Source organism: Corvus kubaryi, unplaced genomic scaffold, assembly GCF_017639235.1.
Source record: "Corvus kubaryi isolate FWS band 111438036 unplaced genomic scaffold, C.kubaryi_AGA036_p1.0 37308, whole genome shotgun sequence".
In the NCBI taxonomy this organism is placed as follows: Eukaryota; Metazoa; Chordata; class Aves; order Passeriformes; family Corvidae; genus Corvus; species Corvus kubaryi.
The window spans coordinates 2,989,949-3,012,753 of record NW_024581096.1 but is presented as its reverse complement, the minus strand read 5'-3'; the positions used below and the strand labels follow the sequence as shown (position 1 = coordinate 3,012,753).

The following is a 22,805-nucleotide window of genomic DNA, read 5'->3' as shown; positions in this document are numbered from 1 at the left end:
GAATCACAACTTTAAAAAAAAGCTGTTTGTACTCTTTGTTTACTGCTAATGTGACCTAATCTATCCAATAATGATAGGCTGGAATCCACGTCACACAGAAACAAGATTTTAAAAAGCATTTAAATCTTCATTATTCTGAGCTCACAGTATGATTCGATGAATTAATCAGAAACCCTAGAGATGGATGCGTAAGAGGGAATATTCTTTCCTAGACTCTGAAGTGTCTTAAACCAGTGATGAAAGGAAATGATTGTGTGCAAGATCAGTGAAGGAGTTGTGAGGGCATAGGACTGACCTGAAAATTTCTATGAAAAACTCTGCTTTCCTTAGGGACGTATTCAAAAAGAAATAGAAGGTAATTGTCTGCAAAAGGAACTGTTAGAGGTCATAGAGCTTTCAACTATAAAAAGGCTGTTATTCATTAAACTCCAATAGTGTTCACATATGGTGAAAAAGCTTCAGCCAATTCTCCTTAAATGCAGTTCTGGACAAGGGGAAATACGTTCCACACCACATATACCTACAGAATTGCTTGCTGATGTTTGTCCTTCTCTGTGGCTTTTTTCGTAAGTAGTGCAGAGGATCATCGCGCTGATTCTTCTCCCTTTTTCTCCTCATCCCCTGATGAGAAGGCTGAGATTCATATGCCTGGATTTTGTTGGTTGCATGGAGAGGGGGATATATGTTATCCCTTCAGGTTCTTACAGACAGGAAGTGGTAATAAAATACGAGTATACTAGTCTGGTTCACTAGATGGCAATCAGGAGTAGTTTTGCTTTGAGCCAAGCAAAATTGCTATGATTATTATGCCATATTGTAATCCTAGTCAAACCCACAGAAGGTCTAGGTTTGAATTCTCAAGCCTTCCATTTAAGAGTTTGCGTAACTTCAACATAGCAGAATTAAATTTATACATATTTATACACAAACAATAGAACAGAGAAAATGTTTTAAGGGGAAAAAAAAAGTTAGTTGTGTCGTATCGTGATTTAGATTAAAAATAGGACTTTTCTGAAGAGATGTTGGCTGAAGCTGGTGTCATCTGTGAGCCTCCACCAGATGAGTGCTTCTGAACCAGGATGGCTTAAAAATAGAATCACACATTGGTGAGTTTGGAAGGGACCACTGGAAGTCATCCAGTCCTACCTTACTGCTCAAGCAGGGTCCCCTTCAGGACAGTACTCAAGAATTTCACAAGGCTTTTTAATATCTCTAGAGAAATCAGCTCTATAACCTCTCTGGGCAACCCATTCTAGTGCTCTGTCACTCCCACAGTAAAGTTCTTCCTCATGTACAGGTGGAACTCCCTGTGTTTCAGTTTGTGTCCATGGCCAAACCTAGTAAAGGGACAGGATCACCTCCCTCCACCTGCTGGCAATGCTCTTCCTAATGCCCCCCAGGATACCATTGGCTTTCTTGGCCACCAGACACTCTGCTGGCTCATGGACAGCTTGTTGTCCGCCAGGATCCCCAGGTCCTTCTCTGCAGAGCTGCCCCCCAGCAGGTCAGCCCCAGCCTGTGCTGGTGCCTGGGGTTGTTCTTCTCCAGGTGCAGGACCTGGCATTTGCCTTTGCTGACTCCTTTGATTTGCCTGAACGGTATGGGTGTAAAGCCTCAGATCAGACAGTATTTGATGACCATGGCAGTGATGCCATGATGATTTTTTTCCTTTTCTTTTATACCCCTGTTACACCTCTTTACAACTTCTGTATTCTTAGTGCTTTTTTGCCTACATTGGACTTGCCTGTTAACCTGAGAGACTAAACATTTTAGAAGTTTCGTAGTTAGTGATCAGTGTGCCCCAGACCCCAAGGTCCTCTCCCAAACACATTTTGTAAACTATGATAGAACCATCCAGGGGAAGGTTCCTTGGGGAGGGGAGCTCATTTGAGCCCCTCACTGGGGAATCTTGGACAGATATGCTAATTAGTAAAACCTATAATGTTATACCAGATCTTTTGGTATTGTGCACCCCAGTGCACACTGCAATGTGCATTGGGGTGCATTCAACCTGGATGTAGTGCACCTAAGGATCCTTAAAATAAATACCAAAGTAAAATCCCTTTTTCCCTTCTAACAGTGTTTGACTCTTGATTTTAAGACCAGGAAAAGGCATCAGGAGAAGACCCTCAGAATCTAGGGCTGTAGCACTTTGGGGCAGATACTAATTTTCTTATTACCTACATGTAAATCAGAAGACACAGTCTAGTGTTCTGATGAAAGATCACAAACTCACCAAGATTCAAGGCTTTGAAAAATGCTCAGTGTTCTCTTTCATTTCTTTTAAATTTTAATGAGCTCAAAGTAATTTTGCTAAATAGTTAATACAAAAGTTGTTGGCTTTACTTAATAGAAAAGTTATTCGCGAGAATATCTTAAAATATTTTCCAAAATTTAAAGGTAGATTTCACTACATCCAACCAGGAATTTTGAAGTACTAGACAAAATTATACACACTTTTCTAATTTTCAAAAGCAGACTAAAGTTACTAAGAAGGTATCTTCTGATGCAATTTACTAACTCATCTTTTCATTCCCTTCTTTGTGTCAGCTTTTCATTGAAATACACAAATAATTCTATCAAAATAATTCTGATCTGAAGGCATTTAAATAAATGAGCCAATTTTTAAGCCTTTAGCTTGTAATGCTAATTTACCATGAGAAAATCTGTTATGTCAAATCTAAGCTTTGATGTTAAAAAATTAACATCATCAGCAAAAATGCAGCCAGAATGCTGTTTCCAGGTCAAATCATGAGAAGGGTTCATAAGCAATCACAGCCCTGACAAAATCTCCCTTCTGTCAGCCCTAAGATGTTCCACAGAATCTGTTTGGACATTTAAAGACTCTGGAGGGTGGCTTGTTTTGTCTTGAAACTGTTCTTGTTATGTTTATCCAGTTGTTTTCATTCTCCTTTTATTAAAATAAAACGGGTGAGATGTTGGGGTCTCCCCCCCTGCCATGGAGCCCTGGGAGAGGGGCCCTGGGAGGGAGACACGGGGTTTCCCTGCCCCTGGTCAGCCTCGTTCCCCATTGGTTGGTTTGTGTTCCCCTGTGTGGCCAAGGACCCTCGGGTCCCGTGACTGCGGAGTTCCTGAGCACAGCCCCAGCCATGCGGCTGGAGAAATAAACATCTCTGAAACATCTACCATGAATCTGTCCATATATATTTCCTTTCCACGGGACTCCTGGTTTGATATATGCGTGTTACAGTAATCCCCGCTGCAACAAACCTCTCACCCGTTTTATTTTAATAAAAGGAGAATGAAAACAACTGGATAAACATAACAAGAACAGTTTCAAGACAAAACAAGCCACCCTCCTGAGTCTTTAAATGTTCAAACAGATTCTGTGGAACATCTTAGGGCTGACAGAAGGGAGACAGAACTCTCCGGACATGCTTTGTGGAGAAACTGAGCCAGGAGAGGGTTTAATTTCTTCCCTCCCCCTTTTCATCCCCCCCTCGGCATCGGAGAGGAGTGGTAGGGAAAGGGAATTGTATAGGGAAGCCATGGGGTGAAAAACAGATTAGGAATAAACTGGGGATAGGGTGAACTTAGGAAAGGGTTCATATTGGGTATAGGGTAAAAGGGGAAAGTAGGCTGTGGGTAAGGAAGTTGCTGGGATGGATATTGTTTATAATTTTGTGCATAACGGCTGCCTTTGACGGGAATACCTCCAGGCCCAGTAACATTCGCTGCTTGTAAACCCTTCTTTCCTTGCACTATATCAAATTGTATAACTTCCCCATCTCCTACACTTTGCAGGTAATTTTTAGGGTTATTCCTTTTAATGGCAGTTCTATGGATGAATAAATCTTCCCCTGTATCATCTCGTGTTATAAATCCATAGTTGTTTTTGACATTGTACCATTTCACAGTTCCTGTGATTTTCGTTGCTGTAACTTCTCGTATCACATGCTTGCGTGTTCGTCGTGGCTGCTGGTCCCACGTGGCCGCTGCCTTGCTGACTCCGACATCTCGGCCGGGCCCCCGCGTTGCGGCTGCTCCGCGCTCTCCGAGGGGCGCTGCTCCGGCCCGTGTCTGGGCTCTGCGCGGCCCCGCGTTGCCATCGCCACTGGCCCCATGTCCTGTGAGTGGTTCCGCTCCGCAGTGCAGCCCCGTTTCTGCTCGGCGCTGCACTGCGCGGCTTCTTGTGTCGCTGTGGAAATCGCCGCTTCTCTCCCCACAGGGCTCTCTGAGCCAGCTGCTCAGAGCGGCCTGCCACGCCGATGCCCGGTTCCTGGCTCCTTGTGGCCCACGACACCCGTGGTGCCTGCGGCATCGCTCCCTCACTTGCGGTCGCGTGGCCGGGGACCCCGAGACAGGGATGGGGTCCGCGATAAGGCGCGCGCTCCCGAGGGGGCCGGGCGCATCCAGCACAGGCACCTCCACTGGCACGGCTGCAGTCACGTGCCCCTGGGGTGGCGGCTGTGTGGTCTCGGCCATGGGATAAGTATGATCTTCTGCTTTAGGGGTAATGGGACCATACAAATGCTCCTCAAGAGCTTCATTGATTATAAGGAATGCACAGAAAGCTTCTCTTTGATCCCTTACCTTATCCCAGATCTCGTCCCAGAAACACCCCTGACAAGATCCAGGAGGTTCAATATCAAAAAGTAAGTCTCGAGAAATATAGGAGAACCTTTTGAAAAGCCAGTTAAAAAAATGTTCTAGATCTCCCAGTTCCAATACCTTTTTGTTTTGTTGTTCAAGGATTCCTTTTACTTCTAGATACATTTTTTTCTGTGGCTCAGAGAGCCCCATTTCCCACGATTCTTCCATAGTCCAGAGAGAATACCCAAACCAAGATGAGAAGAGAGAGGTCTAGAGTGGGTTGTTTTTTTTTTTTTTTTTTTAGTCACGGATTTTCCTCAGGGATCGGTGTTGGCCCGCATTCCTCCACCAGTTTGTTGCAGCGGGGATTACTATAACACCCATATATCAAACCAGGAGTCCCATGGAAAGGAAATATATATGGACAGATTCGTGGTTTATTTCTCCAGCCGCATGGCCGGGGCTGTGCTCAGGAACTCCGCAGTCACGGGACCCAAGGGTCCTTGGCCACACAGGGGAACACAAACCAACCAATGGGGAATGAGGCTGACCAGGAGCAGGGAAACCCCGTGCCTCCTCCCCAGGGCCCCTCTCCCAGGGCTCCATGGCAGGGGGGGAGACCCCAACAACAAAACATTATTTGTTCTATCTATGGCATATCAACTCTATGAGAAACTCAGATTCTGGTTTCTCTTGCTCTCTGAAGTGTGTTATTAGCTGAACAGACTTTTTCATTCCCATGATGCAAAACTCTCCAAAATAAACTAAACTCAGAAATCACCATATCCGAAGTAAAATTACAGAGGGACAATCTCCAAATATGCATCGTATAGAGTGTCAAACATTCCTTTTTTCTTTAGAATGATGAATCTAGAAACCCAGCACTTCAATCAGATTCACAGCCTCTGCATACAGCACAGCATAGACTGTGTCAGTGCCTCCAGCTTCAACTGAGTCTTTTTGTAGACAATTTTTCAGGAAGTCAACTGTAATGTTCTTGAGTGCAGATGCTGGCCCAGAAATCCCTAGAGTCCAAGAGTTCTCACTAGATATAAAAGGAAAGAACATCTGATCAAGGATCCATTATGTTTTGGATTCTGCTTTTTTTGTGTTCTGAAAAAAATCCCTTCTGATCTCACATTGAGGAGCCAGAGATGCCAATGAACTTCCCAGATCCACAAATAAAGTATCACAGTAACTGTCAATTAAATCCAAAAACTGAATACATTGGAAGAAGAAATGAGTCTTTAATCTCCTTGGTTGTTGGGGTGGGAGAGAATCATAGAATGACTTGGTTTGGAGGGGATCTTGAAGATCCTCTAGTTCCAAGCCATATGCCATGGGCAGGGACAACTTGCACTGGACCAGGCTGCTCAAAGCTCCATCCAACCTGGCCCTGAACACTTCCAAGGATGAAGCACCCACAGTTTTTCTAAGCAACCTGTTCCAGTGTCTCACTACCTTCACAGTAACAGTTTTTCCTGTTATCTGATCTAAATCTACTCTCATTTTGGAGCCATTACCCCTTGTCCTGTCACTACACATTCTTGTGAGTAGTCTTGCCCCATCTTTCCTGTTAGTTCTCCTCAGGTACTGGAATGCCCCAGTTAGGTCACCTGACACCTCTTTACTTCCAGGCTGAACAATCCCAATTCTCTCAGCCTTTCCTCTTAGGAGAGATGCTCCATCCTTCTAATCATCTTGGTGGCCTCCTCTATACTTACTCCAAGAACATGTCCTTCCTGTGCTGGGACCCCAGAGCTGGATGCAGCACTGCAGGTGGGGTCTCAGCAGAGCAGAGCAGAGGGGCACAATCCCCTCCCTGGCCCTGCTGGCCGCGCTGCTTTGGATGCAGCCCAGGACACGTTTGGCTCTCTGGGCTGTGAGTGCCCATGGCTGGGTCATGTCCAGCCTCTCACCCACCAGCACCCCCAAGTCCTTCTGGGCAGGGCTGCTCTGACCTGTCCATCCCCAGCCTGGATTGATACTGGGGTTTGCTCTGACTCAGGTACAGCGCCAGCACTTGGTTTGTTAAACCTCATGAGGTTCCCATGGGCCACTTCTCCAGCTTGTCCAGGTCCCTCTGGATGGCATCCCATCCTTCAGGAATGTCAGCTGCACCACTCAGCTTGGGGCCAACTGTAAATCTGCTGAGGATGCATTTGATCCCTTTGTCTGTGTCATTGATGAAGATATTGAATAACTGTTGTCCCAGTACAGACCCCTGTGGAAAACCACTTGTCAGTGATGTCCATCAGAACTCGAAGCCATTGATCACCCTCTGGATGCAACCATCCAACCAATTCCTAAGCCACCTAACAATACACCCATTAAATCCATCACTCTCCAGAGAGAAGGATGTTGTGGGGGACTGTGTCAAAGGCTTTAGAGAGTCCAGATAAATGACATCTGTAGCCCTTCCCTTGTCCACTGATGGAGTCACCCAGCCATAGAAGGCCACTGGGTTAGTCAGGCAAGACTTGCCCTTGGTGAAGCCATGCTGGGTGTCTCAAATCACTTCCATGTCCTGCATGTGCCTTAGCACAGCTTCTAGAAATATCTGTTCCATCATCTTCCCAGGCAGAGAGGTGAGGCTGACAGGCTGGTAGTTCACAGTATCCTCCTTTCTATCCTTTTTAAAGATGGGCACAATGTTTCCCTGTATCCAGTCACCTGGGAGTTCTCCTGACTGCCGTGAATTTTCAAGTATCATGGAGAGTGGCTTAGGAATTACATCAGCCAATTCTGTCAGGAGTCTGGGATGCATCTTATCGGGTCCCGTAGACCTATGCACATTTATGTTCCTCGGGTGGTCATGAACCTGGAAGAGAGGCTGCCTGTGAAGACTGATGCAAAAAAGTTATTGAATACCTCAGGTCTTCTCCTTGTCTGTTGCTACCTGTTCACCAGTCTTGTTTATTGGAGAGGGTACATTTTTTTCATATTCCTTTTCTGATTAACATACCTGTAGACACCTTTCCTGTTATTCTTTGTGTCCCTTGCCTGATTTCAGTTCCAGTTTTGCCTTGGCCTTCCTCACCCACCTCCTACACAACCACACTTCTTCTCTATACTCTTCCCATTACCTGTTTTAGTTTCCACTGCTTGTGCATTTCCTTCATTTCCTTTAGTTTGACCAGCAGTTTCCTAGTCAGATATACTGATCTCTTGCCTTCCTTGCCTGATTCCTTTCTCCTGGGAATCACTAGCTCTTGTGCACTGTGGAAGACTTCCTTAAAGATCTGCCAGCTCTGTTCTGCTTCCTTGTCCCCATGGGCAGTCTCCCATGCATCCCACTGACTATCTCGCTGAGAAGCTGGAAGTCTGCCTACCTAAAGTTCAGAAGCCTGATGTTACTCCTTCCCTTACCTATATTCTTACATACTGCAGACTCCACCAGTGCATGACCACTGCAGCCCAGATTGCCTCCAGTCTTGGCATCCCTGATTAGCTCACTTACACAGGTGACCATCAAATCTAGTGTCACATTCCTCTGGTTAGTAGGGCTGTCTATAACCTGGCATAAGAAGTTGTCCTCCAAGCATTCCAGCAGTCTCCTGGATTGTCTACAGCTCACCGTGCTTCTTTTCCAGCGGATGACAGGGTGGTTGAAGTCGCTCAGCAGAACAAGAGAAGGGTGGTCATGGCATCTAACTCAGATTTTCCCATGCTACATGAAATGTGGTTTGCTTCATTTGATACAAAAACAGATTGCATCACTTGTGCAAACAAGATAAAACAGTTTTGATCCCAGACAGCACATAAACTGTGTCACAAAAAAACCCTGGAGTCAGGACTCAAGGAACGAGGGGTCCACACTAACAATGCATTCAAAAATAATTAGTTCTTTACCAGAATCACAGTATTTTACCCTAGATGTTACAGAGTCCGGACATGTTCTCCTTCATACTCAGCAAGCTTTCTTAGAAATGTGTTGAGTCTGATCATGGATTTCTAAGGAGCCATCAGATATCTCTTCTAATCTTAGTTTCCATGTTATTTAAGGCAACACTATAAAGAAACTATTTTCTTTGGTAGAAATACATCAATCTAATTGAAACTAATGGAAATTACATGCTTGCAATGATGAGAGAACAAATAGAGCCCCTGTTTCAAGTGCTGTATGACATAGCTAAAACATGTTCTTATTCCTTCTAAGTCTTAAAGGAAGCATTTGACTTTGAAGAACTGTAAATACAATCTAAACAAACTGATTTTAATCTGGCTTTTAAAATCTAAACCACAGAATTTTTTTTCAACTAGGAGAACATTCCAGGCTTGAATTTCCAGTATTCCCAATAGGTGTTCACTAAAACAGTGAAAGCACACAAAATGTTATTACTTGAACTATTTGCCTACCTCAAGGAGCCTCTGTTATGTCAAAGACATATGACCTCCTTCAAAGTTGCATGTTATATATTCAAACCACATTACTGCTGTAGCTATTAGAACTTTTCTCATGTTCAGCAGGAGCAGGCAGCCATGGACGTACAGCTGAGGGTTCTGTGCTCCAATAGCCCTGCTGTTGTTTTGTTCGCTGCTATTTTTCCACCAGCTTTCAATAAAGCAGTTCACAGTAAGTTCCCAACCTCAAAACCCTTCTGGGAGCACTGGTGTGAATATATGAAAACTGCTTGGCTTTTATCTGACTGTATGGGTTTTAAGCTCTAAAAATCGCCTTTTGACTAACATAGAGCTGTGCTGCAAAAAACAAAGGCTAAAACCTCCTGACAGCTGTACCTTGTTCACCTGTAAACTTCACTGTCATTTAATGGTATGAGCAATTTCAATCATATCACTTAAGTCCTGATGTGTAGCATTTTCACTGGGGTAAGAGGCAGCTTAGGCAAAATAGATGTAATTGCTGTAGAGGAGCAGTAATACATAAAATCATGCACCATGGCTTCAAAGGCATTGTGTCAGTTTCTTTAAGAGCCTTGGCACTGATTTCAGTGAAAAATAGTATTGAAGAAAATTTCTATGGAAAAAAATACAGCATATCAGGTTTCTTCAGTGCAAGGAAATAAGGCTTCAATATCTCATTGCTTTTAAAGACACAAAGAAAATTAAATAGAGGTTAATCAACTGCTGGCTAATTAGAGTGAAAATACAGTGTGGTGGTCTCTTATGGATTGAAGAATGATTGTTTTCAAAGTGAAATATTGTGATAACCCAAGTTGTGCCTTTCTAGAGCTGTGCTGTCAGCAGTGGAGCAAGTTCGGAGCAATTGTAGGTTTCTGGATAAGCTCCCTTAGTTGAAACAAACTTTCTGATATTCTAGGAGGTATCAATAAAAAAACTTGTTGCTCCATACACTTCCTTGACTGACCTCTTCAGTGAATACATATTCTCGAATACGTATTTTCAGGAATTTTAAGGAAGAATTACAGAGTGCCAAACCCTGGGCTAAACTTTAGGGGCTGTCAAAAGGCTAGTTTTTTTAAAGCAGCAGTAGAAAACTGTATGTTAAGCAGTTGTGGGCATTTAGCACACACCTGCAGCTAAACATTTCAAACAATATCTTTGGAGGATGAATTCTTGTCCCTGGTGAATCACTGCCAGGTTTGCCATTGATATATTAGAGCCACAGGTTCATCTTGGATAACATGCTAAACAAAGGCCATAGAGTGTTCTTCCTATACAGTCTCTGCATGTTCCTCACTACCTAATCATAATATAACCATGATTGCTAACAGCAAAAGTTTATAAAAACCTTTTTCAGTGCTAAGGTAGTTCAGATAGCATTATCTTAACTGATTTCTAGCACAAAATATATGGATTCAGCTCATTGAAAATACTGCTCTCACTACTTAGCTATGCCTAAGTAGGCATGTGCCAATAAATAACACAAATTAGCAGTTTAATAAACAGGTGTAATTTCTATGTTACCTGTCATTTTAATTTTAGTTAGTTTCTCTTCTTCATTTTTACCACCTTTTTTTCCTCCTGGTCTTAACACTATAAAAGCTTAAGATGATTTTACTCTTAGAATTTTACCCTTCAGCCACCCCATAAAACTTTATTTTAATCCTTTAATCCTCTAACTTTCTTAATTAAGTTCTGATTATTTAAAAAATAGTTATACACATTTTCAGGAGAGATCATTCATTTTAATTACTCTTCTCTGGTGAATAGGGAATGTATACGATCATTGTGGAGTCAGAAACAAAAGCTATAATCCCACATAAAATGCTGCATGAAGTTGGAATATGTCCTACAAAAGCAGAGATGGAAACTATTATTTGCAAGGAACTCAGTAAATTACTTTCTACTTCAAAAATAGTAGGCTGCTTGTTCTGAATTACTCAAAAATTTGTAGTACACCTATAAAGCACCTGGTCTCAGTGTTAAAAGTAACATATTGAGACTTGTAAATGCAATAGCTCCAGGCTTGCTGCAAAGTCAACATTTTTCCTCTGTACTCAGGTGTAACAGGTTATAGAAGATCTGTAGTGAACTCTTTCTCCACAAACACTCTATCTTCATTGATCTTGAGTTGTCATCTGCTTGCATCAATAGCAACCAAGCTCTTCCAAGTTCCCATTTTTCCTTAGCACTCAAAACTCTGTCCTCTTCTTGTTTTTCTCTCATCTCCACCATTGTTGCTGCCTGTTCTGAGCTTCCCCTCCCCCTCCCAAAGACATGTGCTCCTGCCCATGTGCTCGGAGCTCCTTTGTTCCAAGCGCGGGCAAAACCAAATGTAACTCAGACTCTTCAGCAGTGTCTGACTGGCTGGTCATCCCGGGTCCGCCCCCAGTCCTTCCCTTTCCCCTTCTCCTAATAAAAGATGGTCGAGGGGAGGCTCCGCCTCTCACTCAGCTCAGCGACTTTCCTGTGAACATCTCTGGTTGTCTGTCTCATTTGAAAGCTTCTAACTGCAGGGAATTGAGCGAGCAAGGAGCTGTATTTCTCCCTCTTTGCTTCTGCTGGTGGTATTTGCTCTGCAGCTGATTCAGGTACCGATTCTAGAGCTACTAAAGTGCCAGATTGCCCGTGCTACCTCTCTGGGCTGCTCGAGGCTTTCTAAGGCATTGAACTACAAGCGCTAGCCGGTATAAAGCTGAAAAGATACCTTCCACATTTGGCGCCCAATGTGGGGCACCAAATGTGGAAGGTATCTCACCGTCACGCCTGTAACATGTTATTCAGAGCATCCTCTTCATCTCTTTTCAACTTTCTGCACGATTTCTGTCCCTGCCACCATTCTCTACCCTCTGCTTATCTCAGAAACGCTCTCATCTCAAGAACAGACAGTTCACAGAGTTACCTCTCTTCTCCTTACCCATTCCCTCCAGGGGAGGTTGAAATCCTGATCTCTCTGACACTTTTCATGGATACCTGCCTGCCAGTTTAAACAGCATGTGTCCGAGGGACAGCCTTTAATATCTTTTCACTCTACACTGACACTTCAGGACAAGACTGCAGTCCTGCTTGTCGTCAGGTCCATAAGCTGTGTCTTCCTTGATTCAGACCTCTCTCCATGTCTCTCTCATTTCCCAGATATCCGGAAGCCTTGTGTTTTATTTCTGCATATGCTTTTCCTAGCCATCCATAAATATATAACTGTTGCAAGCTAATAGCTGATACTGATTGCCTTCACAGTACTGCAGAAACTTTTCTCTGACCTAAACAGAAGCACCTTTGCTTTGTTCATGTCTACTCTGAACGCTGTTGTGATGGTCAGTTGCCTCGACTGTGTCTTTCCTGTCTTGCATCTCTCTCATCCTCTTTTTTTTTTTTTCCCAAATGAATTGCCTTTCTGCTTTGTGTTCAAGTCCTTTCTTGGTTAGTTAACCCCCTAGCTACGTCCTCTTTGATAACATAAGGTCAGCTCTCTCTTTATTTCTACTCGGGGACCATAAATATCAGCCCCTATCTGGCACTTCTGTGTGTCTGTTCAATGCTTTCAGAAGTCCTTCGTGTTTTCTCCATCACTGTTGCACATACATAGAAGAAGCTTCTATAAATACATGTCAAAATCAGCTCATTAATCTTCTTCACACACATACACCCTTTTCCATTATTTTTATACAACCCCCCTTTAATGATTAGGTTATTATGATACCTATCTACATTACTTCTTTGCTTTCTTATACACCCACAGCTATCTGGTTTCTGTCTGTCACCTCAACTACTTTTTCAACTACAAATTTTTGGGGTGCAATAAAATCAGAATTGCCTTCTTTATTTGTGTAACAAAAAACAAGTTCTTGTTCCAGAATGGTTGCTCAAAACCATTGCCAAAATAGAATAAATATCAACCTGTAAAGCTGAATGTGTGGTCTAGGTGAGAAGCAGTGCCCATTCTTAAGAAACTAGGGCTGTCCGTGAGGCCAAACCTGATTCTGCCTGTAACCCAGTCTGCTGGTCATATGTGAATGCTGTAAAGCCACCTGGATTTTTAGTGTTGTCAGTTGGTCCATGGTCCAGATGTAGAAATGGAAGCCATAAAAACAAATCCACTTCTGTCATCACTTTACAAGCAATTGTACAGTGCCCATGGAGATGAAACCACTAACTCATAAGCCATAACACTGGAGATTGTGAAACAGTCGAATCCCTGATCAGATGTGCTGAACCATGACAGGGTAAAATTATGAAAGTAGCTTGTCCTTATTTTTTTTCTTGCCCATTTGGAGGCACTGAAGAAACAGCTGCCTTCAGGACACACTGAGCACTAAGTTCTGAAAACCAGGCCCTGATAAAGACTTTGCCCTTTGCCATATGGGGTCTGGACTCACCACAAAGGACATGCATATTCCTCACTTTGCTCTTCCGTCAAACTCCTTCTGCCTCTGAGGGTGAGGCCTCAGCATATAGAACCTAGTAAACCCTACAAACACAGTGTTATGCCCAAAGTTATGTGCACCCAGAAAAAGCAAGCTGCATGTACTCAGGTACTACTTTGCTGTGCCAGAATACTCTCACTGACATAGGTAAAAGTCACAGTGAAGGCAAAGAGAAAAAGGCTTTTTTCCGTGTAAACCATGGAAAAATCAGGAAACATCCAGGAGCCCCAGACAGAACCTGTAATATCTGTGCAAATCTATGAGACACTGACTAGGACCTTCATTTTGTGGTGAGCCACACAAAGAAGAAGAGAGGATCAGGCAAAGCAGGACATCCCTGTGTTCCTGGGATAGATGGCTGGCTGGATGCCACTGGAAGGCAGTGATTCTCCCAAAAATAGAGCTGTCAGGTTTTTAAAGTGATGGCAAAGCTCATTCCATCTGATAAGCCAAGGTTACACCTGTGGGTTGACTTATGAGGTGAGGATATTTCAAAAGCTCACGTTTGTTCAAATCACTTACCTTCATAGCTGTTGATGCTAGTGTGTTTATGTGTGATAGATGAATCTGCCATCTATCTAAACACCCTAAAGGCAGCAAAAAATAACAATAAATAAAATCTGTTTTCATAGCCAGGGACATAAATGTGGTTTTTATAGAGATCAAGAGATGCTTGTCCCTCCCATGTGCTGCAGAAGACATGAACAGTCAAGGTCTCTTGCATATTGAAAAGCAAGATGGGATGAGAGTTCTTGGCTGTTCAGATACAGCACATGTGGTACTCTTTCTTCAGAAAGGCAAACATGCAACTGCCCAACATCAGTGATCCCAACCATAAAGCTGATATTGAAGTTCTGACATACTACAAAATTGTTAAATTTGGGAAGTTATCTGGGAACATCTGTGTACATTCTGAATCATGGCTGTAGAATGAAAGAAAAAGAATTCCAAAGAATATATTTAAATCAAATGGGCCATAAAGGATCTGAAATTTCTGAAGCTTTATATCCCAATTTGATAAAGACAAAAGTATTGCTGGTTTTAAAAATTAAGTGTTTTCATGGGAAAAAAAAAAGAAAAATAGTCAACTATCATATTTTTGTTTTTCTACTATAAGGGAAGTGAAAAATTAACTGAGGACATTCATTGCAAAAGCACTGAATAAAACTACTTCATGTCACAAATCCACTGATCTCTTCTATAGAGAAATCACCGTTTCATTTAACCCAGGCATGTTCTATTCCAGAGTTTTCCACAATAAAATTTCTATTGAGCCTTATAAACACAAATCTAAAGGTCAGGTAATAATATTTTGGGGTTTGACTCATATATCTTTTGCCTATTTAGCAATTTTTCATGACATATAATCAATAGCAATGATCTAAACACAGATCCAATCTCACATGTGTATAGCAAGTAAATACAGGCGCTTCTATGGACAGCATTAACCTGTTTCTATTACCATGTTCTGATGACACTTCACAGGTTCATAAAGCTGTTTTCTCCCAAATTACACAACAGTGTTTGAGAAGACAAACCTTGGCAAACCTCCTCATTTGTAAGCTGACCAGCCTCCAAAGGGCTGAATTTCATTGTTTTCTCCTTACCCACTTACGGGAACTAGTTTTCTCACAATGATGACGGAGTTTTTGTGTTTAGGTGGCTAAGCCAATTCACTGCACCCAGTAAATGTGTGAATCACTATCATGCCTGAAGTAGTTCCTGAAGAATTCCTTTTAGAAATACAATCAGGATGGGTACATGCATCTAGAAATAGTTACTAGTATATCAACATCTGCTAGGTGATTGAGTTTAACCATGTACTCACAGTAGTTTGCAGAAAGTTTTGCCAAGTCTTTCTGGGAGTAGCTTCTTGGTCAGAGTTACTTTTTTAAACACTCGCAGTTTAAATGATGTGTTCTCACCATTGCTCTGAAGACACACACTCCCTAACACAAAGTCAAAGAACTCAGTCCCTTAAAGTTGTTCTGTGTAGGGTTGATAGCAGACCCAGATTTTGTATCTTCTTTATCATGCTAATACATGGACAGATGTACGAGCTCAAATGAACCTGCCCCCTTCTCCAACCCCCTCAAATTTAGAATCAGCCATGTGCTGACTAAAAAAGGCTCTCTACATTTCTGGGATAGAAAAGGTTCAAACCTCAACATCCATGTCTACAAGGAGCCCAGCATTAGCCCACCATTTCACCATGCCTTCCTGACACCTGCTTCCTACCCTATACTCCCTGGAATGTGCACAAGTCCCAGCAGCCTGGAAATGCTGCCAGGGAAGGAACAAAGTGGTGGAGCAGAGCTAATGAGCCTGGACTTGGCCCTTCTGAGAAAGTATTAGCTTGCAATTTAAATGAGCCATAAGATCTCAATTCAAAATGGCTTAAATGCAGTGGCCCAGTTAAGCTCTGCTCAGGTTTACACATAGCTACTTTACTACACTGCTGCAGTGACCACTCTTTGCAGCCCGGCCAGCACCTGCAGTGTGCGGCAGGAGTGGGGAGCAGCCGAATGCACCAAGATTTAAAGCTGCTCCTCTGGAGTTCAGCTCTGTCCAGGGGAGCTGAAGCTCCAGGTGCTGCAGCTGTCAGCGGCCCCAACGAGGGAGAAGATAAAAGGCAGTTAGGAGGCTTGTCTCTGGATACAGTTCCAAACTTATTTTAAGCAGGAAGTCCAAGCAGAACAAGCCCCGACCAAGCCTGTGCAACAACTTATAAAGGAGGGTGGCACAAAGGGAGTGGCCGGACCAGGGACCAATAAGAATCTCTGGGTGAGGGATATGGACAGGGACAGACATACACACAGCCCAATGGTCTTAAGGGGCGGAGGGAAAGGGATCACATGCCCCAATGGGGCTTCGAGGTTTCAGGGATTTCCAGGGAGGAGGTATCAGAAGGGGCAGGGTCTCTGGGGATTGACAAGAACCATATAAGTACAATCAAGGAGGGCCTAGGTGATGGACACCAAACCATCTGGAATAACGGGAGGCGTTTAGGTGATTGATAGGGAACCGACTAGAACAAGGGGAGGAGAATAACCATGTAGGGAGCATTGGGGGAGCAGCTAGGGTTTGGGGTGTACCAACTGGGAATGGGGGTAAAGGAGTAACAGGGTTAAACCATTGAAACATATGAAACATGTAGTCATATCATAGAACACCACACCACCCCAACACCACACCACCAAACTACACTCAAATTATTGTCATGTGCAAAAAGAAAACAATAAACAAAAAAATATATTTCTCATATAATTACCAGCAGAATAACTGACTTAAATATTATTATTATTATTGTTACTGTTGTTGTTATATTATTATTATTATTATTATTATTATAGATTAATTATTTCCTAAAAATAAAAGAGAAGTCTGGACTTGCCACTTGCCTGCTGCTCTTCCTTGGTTATCATTCCATCACTTCATCCCACACACCCAGCCTGTTTTCACTGAGTCGCCCCTTGCAAGGCATTTGCTATCACACCATACCTGTTCTTCTCTCTGTGTTACCAACATGCCATGGACATGGCATTGTTCAGCCTGAGAAGAGAAAGCTCTGGGGAGACCTTACTGAGGACTTACAGTACATAACAGGGTTCTTGAATCACAGAATCATTAAATCACTTAGGTTGGAAAAGATCTCCAAGATCAAGCCCAACCTTTGACCAAACACCAACATGTCAACTAAACCGTAGTACTAAGTGCCATGTCCAGTCCTTCCTTGAACATTTCCAGGGATGGTGACTCCACCACCTCCCTAGAGAGCACTGTCCAATGCCTGACAACCCTTTTATGAAGAAATGCTCTGTGAACCTCCACTGGCACAGCTGGAGACTCTGTCCCCTTCTCCTGTCACTTGTTACCTGGGAGAAGAGGCCAACCCCCACCTGGCTATACCCTCGTTCAGGCAGTTGAAGATGGTGATGAGGTCTTCCCTGAGACTTCTTTTCTCCAGGATAAACAACCCCAGCTCCTTCAACCACTTCTCATATGACTTCCTCTCTAGAATCTTCCCCAGCTCCGTTGCCTTTCTCTGGACTCACTCCAACACCTCAGTGTGTTTCTTGTCATGAGGGACCCAGAATGGGACACAGGGCCTCACCAGTGCTGAGTACGGGGGGACAATGGCCACAGTATTTTTGATATAAACCACGATGCCATTGGCCTTCTTGGCTTCCTGGGCACACCCTGGCTCATGTTGAGCTGCTGTCACCAGCACCGCCAGGTCCTTTTCCGCTGGGCAGCTTTCCAGCCACTCTGCCCCAGGCCTGGGTTATTGTTACCGAAGTGCAGGACCCATCACTGGGCCTTGTTGAACCTCACACCACTGCCTTCAGCTCATCAATCCAGAATCTCCAAATCCCTCCACAGAGCCTTCCTTCACTTCTGCCCAGCTTGATGTGGTCTGCCAACTTACTGGGTGTGTACTCAATCACCTCATCCAGGTCATCAACAAAAATATTAAATGGGACTGGCTCCAGTGCTGAGCTCTGAGAAATCTCAGTGACTGGCCACCAGCTGGACCACTCTCTGGACCCAGCCAGTTTTTAACACAGTGAATGGTGCACCTCTTCAAGCCATGACCAGTCAGTTTCTTCAGGAGAATACAGTGGGAGACAGTGTCAAAGGCTTTGCCAAAGCCAGGTAGACTACATTTACAGATTTTCCATCATCCACTAAGCAGGGCACCTGATCATAAATGGAGATCGGGTTGGTCAGGAAGGACCAACTATTCACAAAGCTATGCTGTCTGGGCCTGATCTCTTGGTTGTCCTACATGCCTTGAGTGTGAAGGTACTCAAGATGATCTGTTCCGCAATGTTCCATAACACCAAGATCAGGCTGACAGGCCTGTACTTCCCTGGATCCCCCTTCTGACCCTTCTTGTGGATGTGACCATTGGCCAACCTGCAGTCACCTGGGACTTCCCTGGTTTATCAGGACTGATGATAAATAATGGAGAGCAGCTCAGCAAGCTCTTCTGTCACCTCCCTCAGTACCATCGAAGGATGGATCCTCATCTAAGGACGAATCCCATCCCTCCCATACACCTATGAGTGTCTAAATGGCTCAGCAGGTCAATAACTACTCCCTCCTGGGTTTCAGAGAGTCTTTTCTTCTCCCTGTCCCTGTCTACCAGCTTAGAGGACTGATTGCTCTGAGGATCACTGGTCTTACGGACTTACCTTATAGACTGAATTAAAGAAGGCATTAACTACCCCAGCCTTTTCCTCATCTGTTGCAGTGTGTGTGGCTCTGGCCACCATGGCCAGCAAGGACCCTACGTCCTGTTGGATGGGCACTTAGGTATAGCACATTCCCTTAGGTTAGGGTGAGTTCCCACAGACTCTTGTGTTCACTATTTACATACTTAATACTGATTGGTTCATGTATTCCCCATCCAATTTTATGTGTATGCTTATACATATGTATTTTTCCTGTTTGACTACGCATTAAGTCTAGAAAGTTCCTCCCAGTTCGATGCCCTGTTGGTTCATTGTTATAACTCCCTCCTCCAAGTTATTCCCATTGGATATCTCCCTGTTAGTCCATCCCATTTAGTGCTATCCGATTGGTTGTTTCCCTTCTCTCCACCTCTATTCCACTGAGAAAAAGAACCCTGGACTCTACCCTCAAACTGTTCTTTGTCCCCGGACCCTTCAGCTGTGCATGGAATAAACCTCGCTTGTGGAACCCGTATAAAGAGCCTCTCCCTCTTCTTTGCCTCTGCCAACGCTCCTGTCACCTTTGTTGGGGTTTGCTCCTAGAGCAGAGGAGCCAGCCTGCTCAAGCTGCAGCTGCCCGCCCAGGGACATCTGCAGAAAGGATGCTGTGCCCCTTCGGGTAATCCCTAGCCAGCATCACACTCATCCTTGGTGACAGTGTTCCCCCATGCATCCAATGATAGATGGAGATTTTCCTTGGCCTTCATTTTATTATTAATGTTACTGTAAAAACACTTCTTATTATCTTTCACAGCAGTGACAAGATTGAGTTCTAGCTGAGAGTTCGTCTTTTTCATTTTCTCTCTACATGACGTAACAACATACTTGTACTCTTCCAGAGTTGTCTGCCCCTTCTTCCAAAGGCCAGAAAGTCTCTTTCTCCTGCAAAAGCTCCCTGTTCAGACAGGCTAGTTTTCTTCCCTGCCAGGGAATGATGAAGACAAATGTTTTAGCAGGGCCTATTGTGACACAATAAGGGGTAATGGTTTTAGACTAAAAGAGGGTAGATTTAGTCTAAATATAAGGATGAAGTTTTTGTTATGAGGGTTGCTGAAACACTGGAACAAGTTGTTCAGAGAGATGGCAAATATCCTGTCCTTGGAAACATTCAAGGTCAGGTTGGATGGGGCTCTAAGCAAACTTAGTTTTTAGAAGATGTCCCTGTCAGTTTCAGGGTTTGATGCAATGACTTTTAAATATCTCTTCAAAAACAAGCTATTCTATGATTCTATGGTAAATATTTCATTCTACACAGAATACTTCTTGTTACTAGCTATCTAAAACCTACAGTTATAGCACGTGATTATAAGCAAAAGTAAAAAATTAGGCACTAGCCACTCAAACATTAGGAAAAAATATTACAGTAATAACTAACTAGGCTCAAGCAAAGCTACAGTCAACCCATATTCAGAAAAAGCCTGTGACCTTGCTGTGTTAACTTAACCTGCTGCCTCTCTATTAATGATAATTCCACATTTACCAGGCTACAAGGATACAGCTAGGCCAATCCTGGAGTGCAGATGCATGTCCAGATGTGTACACACGTAGTGTTCTCATCCAGAGAGATAAATCAGGTCTAAATTGCCAAAGACTACAGAGCTACTATGTTTTGTGTACAGTTGTGTCCCATGTCATTCCAGGGATGAAATGCCAACCTATTCCTAACATGCTTTTGGTTGTTCCATGCCAGGCTTTCAAACAGACCAGAGTTCAACAGTTTTGGAAGAAACCTTAAATGAACTTCCTGATGGAAAACACATGTGTTCATCCCCCCAAATTAGAGCTGCCATTTTTTTTTTTTGTTGTCCTCTATCATTTCTGTTCTACCCTATTTATGACCATTTTGTCCTCAGTACTGTTGTTTTCTACTTTAAAATCAATTCCAACCCACTTGGGAACTGCCTTTTCTTTTTTTTTTTCCTAAGGGTATCACCTCCTAAAATGAGACACAATTACAGATTTGGATGTTTTGAACTGTGATCTACTGACCCAGTCTACTGTTTAGTGTTTCTTCGCATTTCTCAGAAACATGATTGCTCTGGAATAGTTTTTAATAGATTTAGCCCACTAACTCATGTTCTAAAGCACAAAGAAGCAGGTAGACCAGACCTTCTTCATGAGAATTTTCAGGCTTTCTTCAAAAATGTTGGGGGTGGAAATAAAACTTTATTTCAAAAGACGTGCTAAGAGATGCAACCTCCCAGACATAGCTATTTTTAAAAGTGATAAATTAAAAAAAAATATTTCTAAGAAACTTTGTTGCACTTACCTATTAAATTTCAATTCATGTAATCCAAACATTACCAGAATTGACTGGTTTATTTTGAAGATGTTCTCCACAGAAAAGTTTACAAATTATGATCTTTCATGTAATGTGGCTAGAAAAGACAGTAATTGGCTAGAGCCCTCTCCTAATTTAGAGCCCTCTCCTAAGTCTACTTTATTAAAATCTTTGTTAGGAACTAGTTGAGAAAACAATTTGCCCTCCATGTGCCAGACATGACTATCATCCATCATGAGGCTTATGTGCTTCTCCTTTTAAACAACTTCCTCTGCATTCTGAATATGAATGTATCTCTGGATGCTCTCACCACTTGACTGGGATTTTCCTCAGCTTACAGGGCTTGTTTCTAGCTGGACACAGCAGCTGAAGAAGTGGAAAATAGCTGCTAGATGCTCACCACCACAACCAAACACAAGACTCTCATTCTGGCATCAGCTAGGAGGGTGCAGTTTCTAACAGAGAGGTGGAACAAATCCTCTGTAAGAAACACTGACTTCAAGGGATGTTCTTTTATTGCACAACTTATCTGGATGCAGAAGTATCCAGAGGACTCCAATACCCTGAGACAGAAGAACATCCTTGGCTCAGCCTCCACAATGGTGTGAAGCAGAGCCCCACCAATCCTGGTCAAACTCCGTTCTTTGGCATGCAGTGGAACCAGGGGAACTACAGGACGAGGGCAATATCTAGATACCCTAGTCAAGAAAGTGGGCTAGTTAGCACTTGAGGCTTCACAGCTGTTATTAAAATGTAAAACAAGCTCCAAGAGTTGTATAGTAGTGTAACAGGCCCATGGACTTACATGATGGAACATATAGTTCCTTACAGCACCATCCAAATAAGAGAGTGAGATATCCTTAAAATGACAAGCCACTGCAAATGGGCATGCTTTCATCTCACTGAGAAATCTGACAGATTCTGTGACTGAAGCTGCCATGTATTAGTAATGCATAGCCCCAGACATCATTTAGGGTAGTTTGGTTTCTAGCTTTCACCAATTCCTTTTCAAAACATGGTTTTATTCTGCATTTATACAAAAACCTCAAAATTCATTATCTGCCTCTTCACCTACCTTGAAAAGAGCTTTCCATTTCCTGAAGTTTTTAAGCAGTGTCTGTGAGGCTTTTATTATTTTTTTATGTTTTCATCAATTTTTGCAGCTTTATTTATGAGTCCTCACTGCTGTGCTGCCTCAGAGGTTAACAGATTACTACTGTTGTAATCAGTGAAATAGAATATTGGTCTTAGTATACCAAACATCCTCCTGGGAGACTTATTTTGAAATAAGTCTTTAACTCGGAATAGATTTCCCTTATGAAGCCAGACTTGCATAGCATTACTTTGAGCCTATCAAATAATTTTCTGGAAATTGAGGTAATCTGTCTTAATAAATAACAATCTAGGTCAAAAATGTTCCTCATTTTGAAAAGACCAAGGACTACAGATTTTTCTTATATAGTGCATTATGAAAACAAAATCTGTTTTAAAAATCGTGCTTACCTAATATGTTAAGAAGTAGTCCCATCATTTGTATTGTGGATTTTTCTTTCATTTCCTCTTTGTAGACATATCCATCTAATCTTCCTCTCAGCTGGCACTATCACGTAGACAGGTTCTCAATACAGCGTATTTCAAGGTAGTTACTAAACCACCCAGCTACCTGGAATCAGAAAGAAGAGTAAGGATTTTCCAAAACTCCCAAAATACCAAAAAACATATATCAGAATTATTGGAAGAATCCAGTTATGTACCAGATACAGAGGACCACTAGCTGAAAAAAAAAAAAGAATAATTTTAAATAAAAAATAATATCATGATCTGTTCATGAACCTGCCAGGAACATTACATTTGTCTGATGAATAAATTATTCATTGTGAAATATTTCTTCAGCACCATCTGTGACTAAAGTTCTCAGAGCATTCTACTGTTCGTTATTTCACT

At 42.8% G+C, this 22,805-nt stretch overlaps 1 long non-coding RNA gene across 1 annotated transcript; it reads left to right on the top strand.

The window, feature by feature from the left end:
* The first annotated feature begins 3,317 nt into the window (after positions 1 to 3,317).
* Positions 3,318 to 17,976, top strand: LOC121665042. The gene is made up of 3 exons (XR_006016201.1): positions 3,318 to 3,477; positions 15,358 to 15,362; positions 17,966 to 17,976. It is a non-coding gene; the product is annotated as an uncharacterized LOC121665042 (long non-coding RNA).
* The last annotated feature ends 4,829 nt before the right edge of the window (positions 17,977 to 22,805 follow it).